The 23,131-nt window shown below is 42.4% G+C and overlaps 1 pseudogene; it reads right to left on the bottom strand.

Annotated features, from left to right (window-relative positions):
- Positions 1-258: 258 nt before the first annotated feature.
- The window catches only part of LOC139468321 (cadherin-99C-like), a 29,917-nt pseudogene continuing 7,044 nt past the window's right edge, over positions 259-23,131 (bottom strand).

The following is a 23,131-nucleotide window of genomic DNA, read 5'->3' as shown; positions in this document are numbered from 1 at the left end:
GTTCACTACCGAAATCCCCACGACCACATATAGTTCCAAAGTGAAACAGCATTGGTAATATAATGGCGTCTTGCCTGTTTGTAAGTATACGTAGACAGTTGTAAGGACACGGTGTTGAATACAAGTACTAAGTGCAAACACTATACAAACTGCTTTCTGAAGATGGAGTACCTTTTCGGTTCCGGAAACACAGTTAAACATGGAACACAAGTTGCGAGTTCTGAAATATGATAATCAAATGAAGACACGACCACTCTGATCGGACAAGACATGTTTATTAAAGTATATTTTGTTTCTTTATATATATCATTCCATATGTACACATTTTATCAGGTTTTATCACGTTTTCTTTCCGATATAGACCTAACACGTAAAAGAGTTGAAAACCAAATATCACAGATAGTACTTATATTTGTCTGTGATATGAGTCAGACACTAATTATCATCCTTCCATGTCAGAAGGATGAGATCTGATTGGTCCACGTGGTCTTGATAAAAATACTTTGTAACCCGCCTAGGAGGGTAATAAATTTCTCAGCTTAGGAATAAATCTCTTATACCCCGCCAGGAGCAATACAGGCTGAACGTGGATTTCTGAGAGAGAAGAAGTCCTCCCTTATACCCCGATTCAAAACTAAACTCCGCACGCATTTTCCGAGTCAATCGATGTCACGTGACATAGTACAAGTTAACCTCAGCTCACTCGGACAGTTGTTTTCTATCAATTGTGAATTTGTGTGAATTCTTTTACAATGTCACATTAAAACATGTCGGACGTATAAAACCCATGTACCCCGAGTGATCCTGCTACAACTTATATTGTATGATGATGAGATAACGAAACATGACAGAGTTTGTGTCTAACTCACACGACAGTATGATGGTTGCAGCATTGTTTAGAACAGCAGCTAATGGTACTGTATGACAACCGCATAACCTGAACTTTATAGAAGTACGAGTGCGTGAGTGAGTATAGAGTGAGTATGGTTTTACGCCGCTTTAAGCAATATTGCAGCAATATCACGGCGGGGCACACCAGAAAAGGGCTTCACCCATTGTACCTATGTCGGGAATCGAACCCGGATCTTCGGCGTGACGAGCGAAAGCTTTAACCACTGGGCAACCCCACCGCCCCGATTGAAAAACATAAATAGCATGTACGTATTCGTAACTAAGTTAGTATTTTAATGTAGCGGATACAACAACAAAAAACAACACTTAACTAAAGCTAGTTTATACATTCAACACAACAGCAACTTGAACTCTGCATAAGTCTGATTTGAACAACATCACGACACAACATTAAATAACCAGCAGTAACAATGCACCAGAGCCTTGTTTCCATTGCTTGACTTACGGACAATTAACAACAAACTAACGTGTCTCATTGACCTCAACCCTCCCTGGGGCACACCGATGGAGCACCGTTATTCCCTCGTGCAATGACTTATTACTTAACCCCGGGTTCTGTGGGGCAAGGGGGTGACGATACGAATTTTGTAGGTCAATGGATAGGAAAAAACCCGTCCCCAGGGCTGCCGAGCACAAGGAAGGATCAACACGATTTCTTTACTTCATCAGGAGAGTGAAATTTTAAATAAATTGCTATTGAAACATGCTTCTTGGATTGTTTCATTGAACACAAAAGAGTTAGCTCATATAAAATATTAATCCAGAATTTGTGGGTGAAGGTTTAAGGGTTCTAAAGCCGTTGGGATCGTGAAGCAAGTAAATGAAACAAACCGCATTACATAGTATACACGTAACACCATTAACGGAACATATATTTCCTTCTAAACATTTTTTTGAAAAATAATTGACATCAATTTTGAGATGCCTCCTGAAATTGTTTTTTTTAGCAATATTTCAACCATATCACAGCAGGGGATATCAACAATGGGCTACACACAATCGGCGTTTTCGTCATAACGAACACATGAGCACTGTGCTAATCCAACACTCCAAAAACAGGAATCCAATTTATTAAGCTTAGCAGTTGTGTGAAGGTATTGCAACCGCCGATGGTTTCGGAAAGTTTCTGAACGTATTTTGTTAAAAATATAATTCCTTAATTAGTTTTCAAAAACGATGGTTACCTATACATATTTCATATTCACGAAAGCTTAACCCATTCCGGGGATATTGCATTCAAATAAAACATGTCAATTTGAGCAGGCCATGCCTTTGTCATTACGTTAACACGCCATAGTTGCTACTTAACAGGAGGGTTTGTAGTAGCGACTTGAACTAGCGTCTGAACGAGACCCTGGTTCCCTGTCGGCCACGCCCCAACCCCCTCAATCTGACCCGGGATATAGGCGTTGTTATTAGAGACGCTGTACGCTGGAGGGGCCCCAGGCTGACCTTGAAACCGCTGTCCATAGCCTTCCGAAGGGGGATAACCCGGTTGCATTCCGTGTGTGACGTCATATCCGGTAGCATATGCCGGTGGCATTGGCCCTACTATAGCGGTTGACTGTTGGACTACCGTCACTCCCCCGTTCACTGGCTTGACGATCCCCCTGTTCTGTGCGGGCATGGGGGTGACGATGCTTCCTCGGTAGGCCCGGCGGTTGATGAGGAGGAAGAAGCCAGCCAACAGAGCAGCCCCGGCTCCAAGAAGCGTGAACCAGAAACTCAGGGATAACTTTGTGTAGAGGCTTAACTTGATCTGTGTGGTGTACACTATTGCCCCAACTATTGACAGCGACCCTGGAGAGAAACAGAAGCGCGTGGACCATCAACTGAAACATCTTTATCTATATTCATGACAACCATATAATACTGAAGAGGAGTGAGTGAGTGAGTTTGGTTTTACGCCGCTTTGGCAATATTCCAGCAATATCACGGCGGGGGACACCAAAAATGGGCTTCACACAATGTACCCATGTCGGGAATCGAACCTGGGTCATCGGCGTGACGAGCGAACACTTTAACCACTAGGCTTCCCGACAGCCCTACTGAAGAGGAACACGCATGTGAAACGCTAGATTACACGTACCTAGAATATATGTCAGTCCATTGTTTATTGGCGAAGTGAATGCTAAATGTTCCAAAGGATTTAACAAATATGTGAATCTTTAAATCTGGAAAACGTGGTGTCATAACTGTACACCTACAGTGACTCGTGAGGGTTGGTTATTGAAGGAGTGAGTGAGTGAGTTGGGTTTAACGCCGCTTTTAACATTATTCCAGTTATATCACGGCGTGTCAGCTTAATGTGGGAGGAAAGCCCAACGAGATGCAGGTCTCTGATGTTTACCAGTTCGGTGAAACCCACGAGCACGGGTATGGTGCTGCCAAACCTAGAAACATAATCGAGGCGAGCCGGGATTCGAACCCACAATCATAGGTTTCTGGCGTGCCCAAGGGACGCAACTCTGCACAGCGAATCGCGGCTTAGACGACCGGCCACCCGTAGCCCCTGGTTATTGGAGGAAGGGTTACCAGCTTGGCATAGAACTTCTGTATGAGCTTTAACGCTGACTTTAGCATGAGTCCATCACTATTGTTATCGGGAGAAAATGCATTCCCAACACCTTTGAAAACTATAACAAATTCAGCATTTAGGATGGCGGTTACTTTCGCGATTGTTTTGATTGTGTCGTTGTGTTTAAATAACACAACGGAGACACTTGAATCGTGAGAGACAAACAACATAGATCAGGAAGGATATCAAGAAAGAATCCGGTATAGTTCTCGCTATTTTTCCGATCACGAGACAAACATGACATCAGGGCTGATATGGATCTATCCGGACAGGTGACAAAGCGGGTCAAATTCGAACACTTTTAAAAAGGTAGCCTCATCATTAGGAGAGTGGTACGGGATTTACAGTGTTGATCGAGTCAAACCTCGGTCGTTCCAGTTGCCCTCTGTGACGAGCCTGTTCTGTGTAGTACTGTCCAAGTAGTTGTGTATTGTGAGATAGACTTAAGCTTATAGTAAAGTTTATGCGAGTATCTTGTTAATGCTTGTATGAATGCGCGACTGTACATAAATGTTTATGTAGGTAGTTAGGAGCAACGGCCGATGGACCCCTTACTCCTTGACGGCAATCCGAGCTGCAGACTCATGGCTTCAACTGCCCATGGCGACACGGAACGACAATACGATTAGGTAACTGTTGCTGGGTCCCTTGGCTCCCCAAGTTACCACACTACCCCGAGGCCAAGGGATGGCTCACACATTGCACCTATGTTGCGCAATTGGGATCGATGACATGCATAAACCAAGTCAGCGAGCGTGACCACCCGATCCCGTTAGTCGCCTTTTACGACAAGCATAGTCCACTTTTACGGCAAGCATAGGTTGCTGAAGACCTATTCTACCCCGGAATCTTCACGGGTCTGCACCTATGTAGGCAATCGGGTATCTTCAGAGTGACGAGCGATCGTCGGCTTTTCGGAAGACAGTTATACAGTTGAATGTGAAATATTTATTATCGCCTGATTTAATACAAACGGTTAGAAAATTATTTTGATGTTCCTGTTCCCTTCAGAGTTAGATACACTTCTTGAGGTGCGTGTCCTTTGTACATCGATCTTCAGATGATAAATGAAATCTATGAACTGTGTGCATTTATTTATGAATATTGACAATGAATATTTACCATTCATATGAACACATTGCAGCTATAAACGGATACGTGAATGTATTATATTTGAAACGTATCCATGTATGGCATTGCGTTACTTCATTCGATTATTGGTCTTCATGGAACCAGGACGACATTTTCTTGTAAAGAAATAATAAAAAACCCAAAGAGTGACAGCTCCCATTTTATGTGACAATGATAATCGATAAAGTCATGTTATTCCGGGTTGATTACTATTTTATTTATGAAACGTTTCATTTATACAACAAATGATTGACGATGTATGCCTGTGTTGCGAAACGCCTTGTCAGCTTTGAATCAATTCATTGTAGTGTCCTTTCTTTAATACTGTTATCGATACAACTGCATGTCTGTGTAGGCCACCTGTCCGTCTGTTGATCAGAGAAAGGGATGTCTAGACATTAATGGCATGATGTTCGCCTGTACCGGGTCTTTGTCTTCATAGAAGTACAAGCCTTCTGAAGTAAGCAATGAACTAATTAGTTCTGTTATTTATTCAACACATACTGCAGGTGGATTTCACGCACTGCCGTACTGGACCACTTAACGTGTGTTTTACCAATACTGTGTTGCGCAGATAATGAAGTTCTTCAATAAGGACTCAGAACCATCATCACAGGTTGCACTGCCACACCCTTACTAGTTAATCAGGAAGGGCACGAGTACCTGAATACCTCATGTAAACTGTCGGGCAAAAGAAAGTATACATCCTTGTTTTATGGTGGCGAAAAGTGAAACAAACAAGAATTGGACCAAAATCACTGGTGGCACTGCCACGCTGTTACCAGTTAATCAGGAAGGACACGAGTACCTGAATACCTCAAGTAAACTGCCGGGCAAAAGAAAGTATACATCCTTGTTTTATGTTGGCGAAAAGTGAAACAAACACGAAACGGTTATTCGATGGAGATGTATTTGATACGGGTATCCCAGTTTAGTTTTGGACCTAAGTTTCAGTGTTTTGGTGACTGGTTTCTGCCTAGTACTAGTTTCATAACGTTTTTATTCAGTCAACTCGAATTTCAAGTGTGTTCTTTATTTTGCCTTACAGTTTAGTTAATGGTTGGTGTTCACACACAAGGCCCGTGAAGATCCGGGGTAGAATAGGTCTTCAGCAACCCATACTTGTCGTAAAAGGCGACTAACGGGATCGGGTGGTCAGGCTCGCCGACTTGGTATATGCATGTTATCGTTTCCCAATTGCGTGGATCGATGCTCATGATGTCAGTACGATATCAACCAAGCACCCAATCTGTTTAGTCGCACTGGTTGCATGGGACCTATATTCTTACCCGGAATCCTCACGAGTTCAAGTGGTAAAATGGCTAAACCTAAGGAGAACAACGGTTTAACTGTATTACACGAGTTTGACATTCAACCAGAAAGTTTAGTTTAAAGGCTGCTTTGAATAGAGGCTCCTGATGTGGCAGCTTGCGTTTGGAGGGAAACCGAAAGCGATGAAGGTCGTTCACGATAACAATAATATATAAGTCCGCCCAGCTTCTAGGCGAAACTGGCATTTGATTTGTTTGTTGTTTAACGAACTACTCAGCAATATTCCAGCTATATGACGGCGGTCTACAAATAATCGAGTCTAGTCCAGACAATCCAGTGATTGAGCATCGATCCACACAAAGTGGGATACGATGACATGCATCAACCAAGTCAGCGAGACTGACCACCCTATCCCGTTAGTCGCCTCTTACGACAAGCATAGTCGCCTTTAACAGCAAGCATGGGTTGCTGAAGACCTATTCTAAACCGGATGTTTACGGGGTTATATGGAGAGAATACACCTGTTATCTGTAGCTGAATTACAATGTGCTACGGCGGAAAGCCCTCAGTTTTGACTTTGTGAGAGATTTCCCATTTTCTAATTTTCGTGTGAATACATAATCAATATACATGTAATATGTTATAAAACAATATTTACCTGTCAAAAATGACAATAGGATGACACTCTTCCCATCAATATACGTTGACGAGCACACCTGTTTGGAAAACACGCACACGGTGATGAGGTAGAGGATGCCTGACAGGACCTGGATCCCCCGCACAGCCTCGAACCACACTGCAACCATGCAAAACATCACGTGTCAAAACATCATATCTGAATTATTGGTTTGAATACAACGTTAGGCATAACCTATACTAGCGTAAAATAACCAACAGGTGTCGAACTAGACTAATAATACCTGAAATAGTTATGCAATGGTCTCTTAATTTAGCCAAAGGCTGAGAATGGGATGACTACGGCTGCTAGCGCTGCTAGTCAGATGAGAATGGAATAGGGGTGATTGTTTTATCAAATACACTACCGAGCAAAAGAAGGTATACAATTTAGAATAATTGATGTATACCACTGGACTGGGCACACAAGGGACAGACTACGAAGCGGTAGACAACGTGTGGCCAGCCCACGAGAGGACAGCAACATGCGCGCGTTGCATGTGCGTGTCCGCTTCCCGACACACCCGGTGTCAAGATGATTTCCTGTTACAGAAATTACAGACCCCACCGTGGAGTGGCATTGACCCGTCAGCAGGGCGAAACAAACGTCACTGGTCTCGTACTGTGCGACGCTGTCAGAGACGTCATTGGTCAAGTTTAGCGCAGAGAGCAGGTTCAATGCGTTCCACCATTGTAGTCGGATGAGGGTCTATCGACGAGGTGATGAATCCAAGAGGTTCCATGGGGTGAAAGGAAGACACGCCTTGTTTTCAACGCACAGCGTTACATTGATTTCATTCTGCAGAATACAGCTACAAGGTATACTGTTCTAGCAGGACAACACCAGGCCCCTAGCTGCTCGAATAATCCAGGACTCTCTACCCGTACCCGTGATGCCAGGACCGTCACGCTCACCGATAGAACATCTCTGGGATCATCATGGACGACAGATAAGACAACGTCGGAACCTGCCGAACAGCATACGGCAGCTGAAACGTGCGTTTAGAGGAGTGGGACCACATACGCAATGACTCCATCATGAGGCTTAAGTCTTCGATGGGGCGTTGTGTCCGGGCCTGTCTGGATGAGTGAGTGAGTGAGTTGGGTTTAACGCCGCTTTTAACAGTATTACAGTTATATCACGGCATGTCAGCTAATTGTGGGAGGAAAGCCTGAAGTGATGCAGGTCTCAGACGTTTACCACTTCGGTGTAACGCGAGCATGGGTATGGTGCTGACAAACCTAAAAACATAATCGGGGCGAACCGGGATTCAATAGGAGACTCATACGCTGTATGCCTAATCGAGTGAATGAACGTTTGACAAATCGTGTCGGTAAAACCCACTACTGATCCAAACACGTCAACCTTGAAATTTCATATCTTTCCCCTACCGTCCTTCAAGATAGTATTAACATCTACACCATACTTCACTACCGGCTATTACTTGTACCCAATTTTCTCATTTTAAAGTACAAAACTATTAACTCTTATTATTTTAGAAAACTTTAAGTTATTTCCGAGTATATTTTGAAAAGTATATATATCACGACTGAATCTAAACTCGGCGCGAAAAATGACAGCAGCTCTCCGAATCTTACGGTTTTCTGCCTGAGACGAAGATTTGCGTCTACACATTGGTGATAATACCTATTAATATTATGTTATGTGAAGACCGTTCCTCTGTATATGGCAATGCATGTATTATGTTACGTGAAGACCGTTCCTCTGTATATGGCAATGTATGTATTATGTTACGTGAAGATCGTTCCTCTGTATATGGCAATGTATGTATTATGTTACGTGAATACCGTTCCTCTGTATATGGCAATGTATGTATTATGTTACGTGAAGACCGTTCCTCTGTATATGGCAATGTATGTATTATGTTACGTGAATACTGTTCCTCTGTATATGGCAATGTATATATTATGTTACGTGAAGGCCGTTCCTCTGTATTGGCAATGTATGTATTATGTTACGTGAAGACCGTTCCTCTGTATATGGCAATGTATGTATTATGTTACGTGAATACCGTTCCTCTGTATATGGCACTGTATGTATTATGTTACGTGAAGACCGTTCCTCTGTATATGGCAATGTATGTATTATGTTACGTGAATACCGTTCCTCTGTATATGGCACTGTATGTATTATGTTACGTGAAGACCGTTCCTCTGTATATGGCAATGTATGTATTATGTTACGTGAAGACCGTTCCTCTGTATATGGCAATGTATGTATTATGTGACATGACTGAGTGAGTGAGTTATATCACGGTGGGGGACACCAAAAAAGGGGCTTCACACATTGTAACCGTATACAGAATCGAACCTGAGCCTTGGGCGTGACGAGCGAATTCTGTCACATGAAGTTCCTCTGTATCAGAATGTACATACAATAATCTTCATATGAGAATGCATGACTGTCATGTTTTATGATAGTAGTTCAGCTGTATATAACAAAATAAATATTGTTAGATTATAACTATTCCTCTGTGTAATACAATGTACATGTAATAATCCTTCAACAGTATGTTTGTTATTTAACCTCGCACTCAGCAACATTAGAGCTATATGACGGCGGTCTGTAAATTATCGAGTCTGGACCAGATAATCCAGTGAATGTCATCATTTGCATCGATCCTCGCAAATGGGATACGATGACATGCATCAACCAAGTCAGCGAGCCTGACCACCCGACCCCGCTAGTCGCCTCTTACGAGAATCATAGTCACCTTTTACGACAAGCATGAGTTGCTGAAGACCTATTCTACCCCGGATCTTCACGGGTCCAACAGTATGTAACAATGCATATATACTGTAATATAGGAATATGTATATAACAATTTATGAATCAATGTGTTTCATTCCGATATTCAACTCCGATATTCAAGATCGCTTCAGAAATCATAACTCCATTATTATTATTATTATTATTATTATTATTATTTATAACTCCATGGGGACAGCCCAACTATACACGTATGCCATCGTTGCTACTTTTAGTCCTCCACCTTCTATAGGGGTCACGGGTGGCCAAGTCGTCTTCGGCGCGGCGATTCGCTGTGCAGAGTTGCGTACCTTGGGCACACCAGAAACCTATGATTGTGGGTTCGAATCCCGGTTCGCCCCGATTATGTTTAAATGTTTGTCAGCACCATACCCGTGCTCATGGGTTTCACCGAAGTGGTAAACGTCTTAGACCTGCATCACGTCAGGCTTTCCTCCCTAGTTAGGCTGACACGCCGCGATATAACTAATACTGTTAAAAGCGGCGTTAAACCCGTTCATTTTGCAATTTCCTAAACTAAACGTACTTATTAGGAAGAACTCACATTTTTGTTCTCCAAGGGCATACACGCTGCATATCTTCAGTCCCTCCGTGCACAGCTGCCACAGTCCGGCTTGAAATGTTACATCAGTAGAGAATAATATCCACTCGGGGTATCCTACCCCGAACGCCAGGCTCAACAATCCCAGAACCAGACATGCGAGGGAGAATTTACACCACCCTGATTGTTCTGAAAATCCAGCCATTCCACCCCGGTATCACTCCATGACTGTAGGTGCCGGGTGGGATGAGGCTCCTGGGGTAGAACTGCTGCGCCACATCTCGAACAGTCCGGCTGCAATGGGAAGAACAGTCTGTCTTCAGAGAAACCTGCCTTCTCACCTCGCACCGTGTACAGGATGCAGGTAGGGGTACAGTAGGAACGAGCTCGGATGGATGGTTGTGGACGCCTTCTCGAGCTATCCACAAAGTGCTGTCCTGTATCCCTAGCTACAGGGCTTGGCGAAGAAACAACACTTGCATCGTGACATAATCTGTGTGACAGCGTATCTTTGGGCCTGGCTATTTACATAGTTCACAGATTGGGCTACTGGTATCCAGCCTCCATAACGAAAGCCATCTCAACTTGGACAGGCTTTCGGGAACAGAGAATCGCTTTAACAGCTTTGGCAATATATTTTCTCTACACAGGACTTGGCAGTTAACAAATTGATCGATACCCAATATTGATTGATTTCACAGACATGAATATCCTATTACTAAGCCCCATTGTTGACCACAAAGGACACTGCATCCTATATGACCGATGTAATCGATAGATTACTTTCAGGAGCGGAATCATTTAACGTAAAATGCAAAATAAAATAGCATATGAGTAAGTTGGGTTTAACGCCGCTTTTAACATTATTCCAGTTACATCACGGCGTGTCAGCTTGATATGGATGGAGAGTCCGAAGTGATGCAGGTCTCGTACGTTTACCACTTCGGTGAAACCCACGAGCATGGGTATAGTGCTGAAAAACCTGGAAACAATCAGGGCGAACTGGGATTCGAACCCACAATCATAGGTTTCTGGCGTTACAAGGTACGCAACTCTGCACAGCAAATCGCGGCGCCTTAGACGACTGGGCCACCCGTGCCCCCAAATAGCATATATAAGAAAATAGGCATTTGAAACATAATTCACATACAACAGCAACAACGTGTACTGTTTTGCTTAAAAAGTCGTAAATATGTCTCATTATGAATCGGGAAAAATCGTTTTCATTTAACTTAAACACCGATTTGCATGTGTGATTAGTTCTTTAAAGTATGCCTTCTCTGTGAGTGAGTGAGTGAGTGAGTGAGTGAGAGGCAGAGAGGGGGTGGATGGCTAAATGAGAGAAGGATTAATTAAGTTTAACGCCGCTTTAATAATGGTCAAACAGGAGGGATGACACCAATGTCGCCTTCACACAGTTGGGAACCCAACAGTCCATTCAGCGTGATGATAGAACACGGGCTATTTGACTACCCTACAGACCCGGAAAGAACCCGAGGTTCTGAAATACTGAAATGAAGTGGAAAAGATGTTTTCTTTCGGCTGACTTTCTGAACCGTACATTACATATCCCCGGGAGACATACCCTGGGATTTTTTTTCTGCTGCTGTTATGTGACAGTGGGTCGTATTCACCAGCGATCTGCACCATCGACCATCCCGTCAGTTGCCAGCCAACACACAAACAGTCTTGTGGAGAAAACATTCACCCACCGCCATGTGGTCTTCTCTGTCAATACAGACACATATGAAACAATATTAGTTTTCTGTATGAAATCGATGTCAAGTAAATGTCAAGTTGTTTGATGCATAGTACTCTGTATTGTCAATAGCAGGAGGTGTCCATGTCAAACATGTCTGTCGAACAGTTATGAAACATATCAGTCAAAAACATCCTGTGAGTCACAAGTTCGAACACGCAAATAACAAAATTCAAGTTCAATAATAAGTCGCTAATTTTTTTTGTAAACATTTGAAATGATGTTCACTTGTGCTACTTTTGCTGATAAACCTGATGCCCAGGTCTTATTCTATTGTTAGGGTGTATTACTTATGACACGATGAACTCTTTCATGCAGATCTCGCCATGTCTGAAACGAAAGAGAGGCTTAAGTCACAGTACTGACCAAAATAGGATACTGATCAAAACAAGGGAGAGAACAAAAGAAGGCTTAAGATTCTGACTACCTTCGTTTACTCCTAGCTATTTCACATTCTAAGGGTGTGTGAGAGAATGGATTTTATAACTTTAACAATATAATATTACACGGAAGGAATATTTTGCCGAGTGTTAAGATTAAAATGCAAACAAACGTTTTTAAAAATGGATGAAAACATATGAAGGAATTATCTACGAGGAAAGGCAGCGTACGAAGAATGGCAATGACGTAATGGATGTCTGTATGAAGCATGGCAATGACGTAATGGATGTCTGTACGAAGAATGGCAATGGCGTAACGGAATGAGAAGAAACGAGGTAACGATTAGTTGTACATCAGTATAACACAACCAATGCATCAATAATACAGCATGACATACACCAATATATCAGCAATACAACATGAGTGAGTGAGTATGCTTTTACGCCGCTTTTAGCAATATTCCAGCAATATCACGGCGGTGGGCACCAGAAATGGGCTTCACACATTGTACCCGTGTCGGGAATCGAACCCGGGTCTTCGGCGTGACGAGCCCCACAATACAACATGGCATATACAGACAGATTATTGCAATAATTAAATGAACTAACGTCACATAAATCATTTCAGAATCTGAAAAAAATGCATCTGAAAAAAGGAATATTTAATGTAGTTCGATAATTGATATTTGATTCTAGGGGCCGTGCTTTATCTAACAGTATCTCTCACGTCTATTTACACAATGTTTGGAAACTGTTGACACCGATAGGACGAAACATAATCAGTGAAATGTATTTTCTTCATGTTAATGTAGTGCCAATGTCATCATCCTACGGATGTCGTCCATGACAACGGCTCAGAGATGTATCGCAACATGAAGAGTATACATACACGAGCAAGGAGTCGTGGGATCCCGAAACGTCACTGTGAGATTCGTCATTTCGGTATGCCTCAGCAGTGTAACCTCAGTAGCCTGCGCAGATAATGCACAGTATATATATTTCATTGGCCGCAACAGGTAAACTTCAAGGAGGTGAGGTGAGGTGAGGTGAAATGGGGTTTAACGTCGCGTCCAAGATTATTGCACTTATATAGCGACGTGCATGCACGTGTATTTGTGTGTGTGGCTGCTTGTACTAGTCCGGACTGATGCCGATTTATAGTGCTAGCTCACTGAGATACCATGCCGCAGTTTACAGACACAGTATACTGACTCCGAGCCGACCATTCCTTGTTTTAGCCCCTTAATGCCAAGCACCAGACATGGTAACAACAAGTACCATCTTTTAACGTCTTTTGGTATGACGCGGTCGGGTAAACTACCAGGAGAAATTATATTAATGGATATATTGTTTGATTGGCATAACTTAGAAGTTGACGGATGACGCTGTGCGGCATAAGGCAACAAGGTGAGGTGAGGTGAGGTGAGGTGAGGTGAGGTGAGGTGAGGTGAGGTGAAATGGGGTTTAACGACGCGTCCAAGATTATTGCACTTATATTGCGACGTGCATGTACGTGTGTGTGTTTGTGTGGCTGATTGTACTAGTCCGGACAGATGCCGATGTATAGTGCTAGCTCACTGAGATACCATGCCGCAGTTTAACATGAATACCCCACTCAGACACAGTACACTGACTCCTAGCCGACCAGTCCAATGTCGAGCGCCAAGAACAAGTACCATCTTTTAACGTCTTTTGGTATGACGCGGCCGGGGATTGAACCCCGGATCTTCCGCTATCCGGCCGGACGGAGGCGGTCGATTAGGCAACAAACAGACACAAGTTCATATTATATACATTCATATCAAAGGAGAGACAATTTATGGATAGCATCTTTATTTTACTGTAAAGGCGAGTTTCGGTATAGATCCTTATACCGTTGTCAAGCAAGGCTGAATGAGGCACATGGTACACCTACTCACGTTAATCTCTTGTATGTCATTGTTGTTACTGTTAATCCTCCACCTACTATAGGGGTCCACGGGTGGCCCAGTATCTAAGGCGCCGCGATTCGCTGTGCAGAGTTGCGTCCCTTGGGAGTGCCAGAAACCTATGATTGTGGGTTCGAATCCCGGTTCGCCCCGATTATGTTTCTAGGTTTGTCAGCACCATACCGTGCTCGTGGGTTTCACTGAAGTGGTAAACGTCTGAGACCTGCCTCACGTCGGGCTTTCCTCCCACATTAAGCTGACATGCCGTGATATAACTGTAATACTGTTAAAAGCGGCGTTAAACTCACTCACTCCCCCTACTATATATAGTCTGTACCATGTTCATTATTCAGCCTTGCTTGACACCTCAGTGCTCCTGCCATACGTCGGCGACCTGTACGCATTGGATAGAACTGCATCTTCCCGAGGCAAAAGAGTAAACCGACTATAAAAGTCCAGTTTCCACCCTTGCCGAACTAGGCTGGTATTATGACAGGGCTAACGAGTCTATGCATAGTCCAATCAAAATCGCGCACCGCAATCGAAATCCGGTTCGTAAACTGCCATGCAGATTTCGGTCGATTGCAGGATTTGCACAGCATGTGCACCGCCAACTCGTTGTCAGATATTTTCCAAATCTTTTCAAGTTTTAAATCAAGGTGCTCACGTGATTTGATGCACTTCGCGATGTAAGACCCGTTTTCTCACAATATAGATCTTGATTGTCGATCAGATCGTCTTGACTGGGCGCCGACATTTTGTATAAAGCAAATGCAAGTGATACGCGAGGTGGAATCTGATTGGTCCATAGGAGAGGCATAGAAGGGACTTAGCTCGTAACAGCCACTGGTGGCGCTACGATCGAGCCCAGGAATTCCAGCCTAGTTCGGCAAGGGTGGAAACTGGACTTTTACAGTCTGTTAACTCCCTTGCCTCGGGAAGATGATAGAACTGTAGAGCCCATGAGGTCGCCTATTGCATTTCGGATATTAGAGAGTCTTGAGAGTCCGTTTTATATTTAGGTAATACACTTTGCGGAAACTAAGCAGTATACTCCAAAGGAAAAAGGTAATGGAATTGGCAGCAAACTTACTTCAATAGTAAGTGTCACAAGTAGAGCTTTGCCTATGGGTTGCATCACTGACACCGTCCCAGTGATGTGGTTGATTGTGAAGTAAGAGAAGTAGGCCGGTGCGTTACCTATTATGTAATCGTTCATTGTATAATTTTGTTTATCATATTCTCAATTGAACTTAAATTGATGTTCACATAAACCACTTTTTGTCTGCAATCTCATTAGCATGAATATTCACCAGTATTCCAGTGTGACGGCGTAATGTTAGAGGAGGAAAGCCCGAAATTTCTGGGGCTTCGGTCTAGCACACATTGATACACATGTAACATGTGTCGCAAGTGACTTTGTTCGAAATATGCCTCTGGTCACCCAGCAGTAAAAGGGAACCCGGTAGGTTGAGATGTGACAAACAAACCTTCGAGCGCCTCATAAGGCAACTTGGGTTGTATATTTCAGAGGGAGCTGAAAATGAAATTGGGGTGTCCACTGATCCATTGACTGGGACCCGTGAAGATACGGGGTACAATAGGTCTTCAGCAACCCATGCTTGCCGTAAAAAGGCGACTATGCTTGTCGTAAGAAGCGACTAACGGGATCGGATGGTAAGACTCGCTGACTTGGTTGATGCATGTCATCGTATCCCATTGTGGATTGTCTGGTCCAGACTCGAGTGCAGCGTTAAACAACATACAAACAAAACAAACATTGACTGAGGTAAAAATGTAGGGCTTTAGGCACGTTGGTTGTGGATTATATGTATAAAATAGATAAATAGATAAATAAATAGATTTTGTTCTCACTTGACGTGATGCTGTAGCTTATCGATGCATTAAGAGTGTCCTTATCCCGCGGGCAACTCGTTCTGGGCAGACTGTAGTGATAGCTCCCTGGAACATTTCACAGTCGGATAGCATCATTTGTTCATTGTAAACTGCCATGTTTGATGGTTGATACAGATGAAGCAAACAAGAAATAGTTATTCGATGGTGATGTATTTGATATGGGTACCATAGTTGTTTTTTTGCATTGTTTCGGCTCAGCGCTAGCCTAGTAACGTTTAAAATATTTTTTTCATATCCAAATTTCAAATGTACAGCACAAAACAGTTGCACTCTCAAGGTTACACTTTTTTCCCGTTAATGATGTCCACAAAACCAATTTTCGAGGTGAACTCTGCTCTTTCTGAAACTGCAATTACAGTAAACTACGGTTATAACTTACACGCTTATAACGAACTAACGGATATAACGAACTAACTTTGTCGTCCCGACTATATGCTGTAGTTATGCTGTATTTATGCTTATAACGAATTACGGTTATAACGAACTAAAATTAGTAGTCCCTTTGAGTTCGTTATAACCGTAGTTTACTGTACATAGATAATACTTCTTTACCATGTGTTTGGTTGCTGTGGGGCTGGCGCTATTCATTCATAACTCACAGTGAAGGTGGTTCCCACGCTGGCAGTGTAGCGAATGTGACAGTGCCCGGGGGTACAGTCCGACGTGTAGAACTCGGGCCCCTGGTCATCTTGGTCTGCGATGTTCACCCTCATCACGGTATAGGAGGTGTGTTTTCCGATATCCTAACGATTAAGTCAAGTATACTTGTGACATTATAGCCCATTAAAAGAAAATTTGAAAATACACTTTTAATCATTTTTAGTGTAAAAATACAGCTCGGATGCAATTTCCAGAAATAATACTCTGAAGTACCATGCAAAAACATGTACATATAAGACAATAGCATATTGGCCTGTCATCAAAAGTTGGTTGCATCCAAAAGATACAAACTGTGTTCCTCTTGGTCCAGTCGGCCTGAAAATACGGTCTCTCTAGTTGTGAGGCACATATCATGGGACCCGTGAAGATCCGGGGTAGAATAGGTCTTCAGCTGGAACACATGCTTGCCGTAAAAGACGACAATGCTTGTCTTAAGAGGCGACTAACGGGATCGGGTGGTCAGGCTCGCTGACTTGGTTGATGCATGTCATCATATCCCAATTGCGTGGATCGATGCTCATATCAATCACTGGATTGACTGGTTCAGACTCAATTATTTACAGACTGTCGTCACACAGCTGGCATATTGCTGAATGCGGCGTCAAACAACAAACAAACAAACAAACACATATCATGGTGCTCACAGTGACTGGACTTGAGTCTGCTTTACAGGTGTTTGTACTTCGATGTAACTCTTTTTGTTATCAGTATGTGAGTGTCTACCAACTACTTTCGAAACAGAATGTTTTATTTCATTACCGTTTCTGTCGCGTGTTTAATACATTCTGTGTTCGTTATTTTGAGACTGGCCCACTTTAAAGGATACGTGTTATTAAATTCAAGTGATATCAATAATATGCTCACCGGTAAATACAGTATTTCATCACTTAATATAATTATATTAATAAATCGAATTACACGTATCTGCTGGACAACAGCGTTACACAACGTTACAGTACAGAGAGTCCAATTACAGTACATGTACACAGGGGCAGTCGGGTAGCCTAGTGGTTAAAGCGTTCGCTCGTCACGCCGAAAACACGGGTTTGATTCCGACATGGGTACAATGTGTGAAGCCCATTTCTGGTGTCCACCGCCATGATATTGCTGGAATATTGCTAAAAGCGGCGTAAGAGTTGTCATGCAGTACCATTAGCTGCTGTTCTAAACAATACTGCAACAATGTCATTCAATCAAACTCATTCACACTCACTTAAGGTTCACCCTGCGACATAGTCTGTCTTACAGACCCTGATACAAATATATATCAAATACAGCCCATGCAAGTCTATAATGTTTGGCAAGTCTAGATCACTGCAGTATCTGAAAACGAAGAGAGTCACTGTGCTCCTTTTTATTATATTTTTATTAAGATAACTGAACAACTGTTTTTTTATGTAAGATGTGTTCATTTCAGAGACTAGATGTTAGTCTACCTGTGACAGTACAGAGTCCAACTACAGTTTAAGGTACAACAGTTACATTACAGAGAGTCCTACTACAGTTATAGGTACAAACAGTACTGGTGCTGAGAGTTCAAACAACAATCAAAGTACCCACCATCACAGATACGTTGAGAAGATTGTACTTGGTGCGCATCGACTCAAAGTCCAGCTCTCTCGAAACTGCTATCTCTCCAGTCTCAGTCTGAGTCAGAAGGAAGTGGGATCTCCCATCCAACTGAAATGGATGCAACATACAATATACTGCTGCGTGTAAAGCAATGGTGGGACTCGGCCCTGCAGATAACGGAACTCGGCTCTGCAAATGGCGGGACTCGGCCCTGCAAATTGCGGGACTCGGCCCTGCAAATTGCGGAACTCGGCCCTGCAAATGGCGGGACTCGGCCCTGTAAATGGCGGGACAGTCATGTAAATGAAGTGATTCAGTCATGTAAATGAAGTGATTCAAGTGAAGCGATTCAATCCTGTAAATGAGGTGATTCAATCCTGTAAATGAAGTGATTCAAATGAAGTGATTCAATCCTGTAACTGAAGTGATTCTGTCTTGTAAATGAGGTGATTCAAATGAAGGGATTCAATCCTGTAAATGAAGTGACTCTGTCCTGTAAATGAGGCGATTCAGTCCTGTGAATGAGGTGATTCAAATGAAGCGATTCTGGCATGTAAATGAAATGATTCCATCCTGTAAATGAAGTGATTCAATCCTGTAAATGAAGTGATTCAATCCTGTAAATGAAGTGATTCTGTCATGGAAATGAAGTGATTCAAATGAAGGAATTCAATCCTGTAAATGAAGTGATTCTGTCATGGAAATGAAGTGATTCTGTCATGTAAATGAAGTGATTCAAATGAAGCGATTCTGGCATGTAAATGAAATGATTCAATCCTGTAAATGAGGTGATTCAATCCTGTAAATAAAGTGATTCTGTCATGTAAATGAAGTGATTCAAATGAAGCGATTCAATCATGTTAATGGGGTGATTCGGTCCTGTAAATGAAGTGATTCAAATGAAGCGAATCAATCCTGTAAATGAAGTGATGCTGTCCTGTAAATGAGGCGATTCAGTCCTGTGAATGAGATGATTCATTCCTGTAAATGAAGTGATTCTGTCATGTAAATGAAGTGATTCAAATGAAGCGATTCAATCCTGTAAATGAGGTGATTCAGTCCTGTAAATGAAGTGATTCAAATGAAGCGATTCAATCCTGAAAATGAAGTGATTCTGTCATGTAAATGAAGCGATTCTGTCATGTTAATTAAGTGATTATGTCATGTGGAATTAGCGTATCACACAATCCTCTTAATGTAGCGATTCAATCTTCTACTCTAGTTTGAAGTTATTTGAAATGATTCAGTTTTTCTATGTGAAGTTATTCGGTCCTGTATGTGAAGTAATTCGGTCCTGTATGTGAAGTGATTCAGTCTGCTTTGTGAAGTGATTCAGTCTGCTTTGTGAAGTGATTCAGTCTGCTTTGTGAAGTGATTCAGTCTGCTTTGTGAAGTGATTCAGTCTGCTTTGTGAAGTGATTCGGTCCTGTGTCCGAAGTGATTCACTGCACTATGTATTGTGACTAAAGCCTCTCAGTGAAGGGATTCAGTCCTGTATATGAAGTGATTCACTGCACTATGTATTGTGACTAAAGCCTCTCAGTGAAGTGATTCAGCTCTGTATATGAAGCGATTCACTGCACTATGTATTGTGACTAAAGCCTCTCAGTGAAGTGATTCAGCTCTGTATATGAAGTGATTCACTGCACTATGTATTGTGACTAAAGCCTCTCAGTGAAGTGATTCAGCTCTGTATATGAAGCGATTCACTGCACTATGTATTGTGACTAAAGCCTCTCAGTGAAGGGATTCAGTCCTGTGTATGAAGTGATTCACTGCACTATGTATTGTGACTAAAGCCTCTCAGTGAAGTGATTCAGTCCTGTATATGAAGTGATTCACTGCACTATGTATTGTGACTAAAGCCTCTCAGTGAAGTGATTCAGCTCTGTATATGAAGCGATTCACTGCACTATGTATTGTGACTAAAGCCTCTCAGTGAAGGGATTCAGTCTTGTGTATGAAGTGATTCACTGCACTATGTATTGTGACTAAAGCCTCTCAGTGAAGTGATTCAGTCCTGTATATGAAGTGATTCACTGCACTATGTATTGTGACTAAAGCCTCTCAGTGAAGTGATTCAGCTCTGTATATGAAGTGATTCACTGCACTATGTATTGTGACTAAAGCCTCTCAGTGAAGTGATTCAGCTCTGTATATGAAGCGATTCACTGCACTATGTATTGTGACTAAAGCCTCTCAGTGAAGTGAGACAGTCCTGTATATGAAGCGATTCACTGCACTATGTATTGTGACTAAAGCCTCTCAGTGAAGGGATTCAGTCCTGTATATGAAGTGATTCACTGCACTATGTATTGTGACTAAAGCCTCTCAGTGAAGTGAGACAGTCCTGTATATGAAGCGATTCACTGCACTATGTATTGTGACTAAAGCCTCTCAGTGAAGGGATTCAGTCCTGTATATGAAGTGATTCACTGCACTATGTATTGTGGCTAAAGCCTCTCAGTGAAGGGATTCAGTCCTGTATATGAAGTGATTCACTGCACTATGTATTGTAGCTAAAGCCTCTCAGTGAAGGGATTCAGTCCTGTATATGAAGCGATTCACTGCACTATGTATTGTGACTAAAGCCTCTCAGTGAAGGGATTCAGTCCTGTGTATGAAGTGATTCACTGCACTATGTATTGTGACTAAAGCCTCTCAGTGAAGTGATTCAGTCCTGTATATGAAGTGATTCACTGCACTATGTATTGTGACTAAAGCCTCTCAGTGAAGGGATTCAGTCCTGTGTATGAAGTGATTCACTGCACTATGTATTGTGACTAAAGCCTCTCAGTGAAGGGATTCAGTCCTGTTTATGAAGTGATTCACTGCACTATGTATTGTAACTAAAGCCTCTCAGTGAAGGGATTCAGTCCTGTGTATGAAGTGATTCACTGCACTATGTATTGTGACTAAAGCCTCTCAGTGAAGGGATTCAGTCCTGTATATGAAGTGATTCACTGCACTATGTATTGTAACTAAAGCCTCTCAGTGAAGGGATTCAGTCCTGTGTATGAAGTGATTCACTGCACTATGTATTGTAACTAAAGCCTCTCAGTGAAGGGATTCAGTCCTGTGTATGAAGTGATTCACTGCACTATGTATTGTGACTAAAGCCTCTCAGTGAAGGGATTCAGTCCTGTGTATGAAGTGATTCACTGCACTATGTATTGTGACTAAAGCCTCTCAGTGAAGGGATTCAGTCCTGTATATGAAGTGATTCACTGCACTATGTATTGTGACTAAAGCCTCTCAGTGAAGGAATTCAGTCCTGTATATGAAGTGATTCACTGCACTATGTATTGTGACTAAAGCCTCTCAGGGAAGGGATTCAGTCCTGTATATGAAGTGATTCAGTGCACTATGTATTGTGACTAAAGCCTCTCAGTGAAGGGATTCAGTCCTGTGTATGAAGTGATTCAGTGCACTATGTATTGTGACTAAAGCCTCTCAGTGAAGGGATTCAGTCCTGTATATGAAGTGATTCACTGCACTATGTATTGTGACTAAAGCCTCTCAGTGAAGGGATTCAGTCCTGTATATGAAGTGATTCACTGCACTATGTATTGTAACTAAAGCCTCTCAGTGAAGGGATTCAGTCCTGTATGTGAAGTGATTCACTGCACTATGTATTGTGACTAAAGCCTCTCAGTGAAGGGATTCAGTCCTGTGTATGAAGTGATTCACTGCACTATGTATTGTGATTAAAGCCTCTCAGTGAAGTGATTCAGTCTGCTTTGTGAAGTGATTCAGTCCTGTGTCCGAAGTGATTCACTCCACTATGTATTGAGGCTAAAGCCTCTCAGTGAAGTGATTCAGACAACTGTGTGAAGTGATTCGGTCTGCTATGGAAAGTGATTCAGTCCTGTTTTAGAACTGATTCAGACTTATATATGAAGTGATTCAATCCGCCATATAACGTGATTTTATATTTTTACTAATAAAGGGTCACTTATGCTTTTATGTCGTATAAGCGTCTGTCTACTAGATCGTTTTAATGCACGTAGCGTAATTGTTCTTCAGAACAGAGTTCAACATTTGCACATAAGTTGAAGAAAGGTTTTTTATTGGATTTTCATATAGTCATCGACTAGGACGTAAAACAGTGTTAAGGCGGAACTGAAATCTTTAAGGTGATTGAGTACATGTTTATAAACGTGTCTAGATTATTGACATTTTCTCGTCGGAGCCATGTAATAGAGTGAGTAAGTTGAGTTTAACGCCGCTTTTAACAGCATTCGAGTTATATCGCGGCGTGTCAGCTTAATGTGGGAGGAAAGCCCGAAGTGATTGAGGTCTCAGACGTTTACCAGTTCGGTGATACCTATGAGAACGGGTATGGTACTAACAAACCTGGAAACATGATCGGGTGGAACCCGGGATTCGGGCCCACAATCATAGGTTTCTGGCGTGCCCAAGGGACGCAACTCTGCACAGCGAATCGCTGAGCTTTAGACGACTGGGCCACCCATGATATGGTTGATATAAAACTTATATCTGGGTTTTAGTAAGGTTTAAACAGGACGTACATCTGGGTTGTAGTAAAGGGTGATATAGGACTTATATCTCGGTTGTAGTGAGGGGTGATATAGGACGTACATCTGGGCTGTAATAAGGGGTGATATAGGACTTACATCTGGGTTGTGGTAAGGGGTGATATAGGACTTACATCTGGGTTTTAGTAAGGTTTAAACAGGATGTACATCTGGGTTGTAATAAGGGGTGATATAGGACTTACATCTGGGTTGTAGTAAGGGTTGATATAGTATTTACATCTGGGTTTTAGTAAGGTTTAAACAGGACTTACATCTCGGTTGTAGTAAGGGGAGATATAGGACTTACATCTGGGCTGTAGTAAGGGGTGATATAGGACTTACATCTGGGTTGTAGTAAGGGGTGATATAGGACTTACATCTGGGTTGTAGTAAGGGGTGATTTAGGACTTGCATCTGGGTTGTAGTAAGGTTTAAACAGGACGTACATCTGGGTTGTAGTAAAGGGTGATTTAGGAC

The sequence above is a fragment of the Haliotis cracherodii genome, unplaced genomic scaffold, assembly GCF_022045235.1.
Source record: "Haliotis cracherodii isolate W230 unplaced genomic scaffold, xgHalCrac1.p SCAF_2, whole genome shotgun sequence".
In the NCBI taxonomy this organism is placed as follows: Eukaryota; Metazoa; Mollusca; class Gastropoda; order Lepetellida; family Haliotidae; genus Haliotis; species Haliotis cracherodii.
The sequence above is the reverse complement of the archived record's forward strand: the minus strand, read 5'-3'. Positions and strand labels throughout refer to the sequence as shown.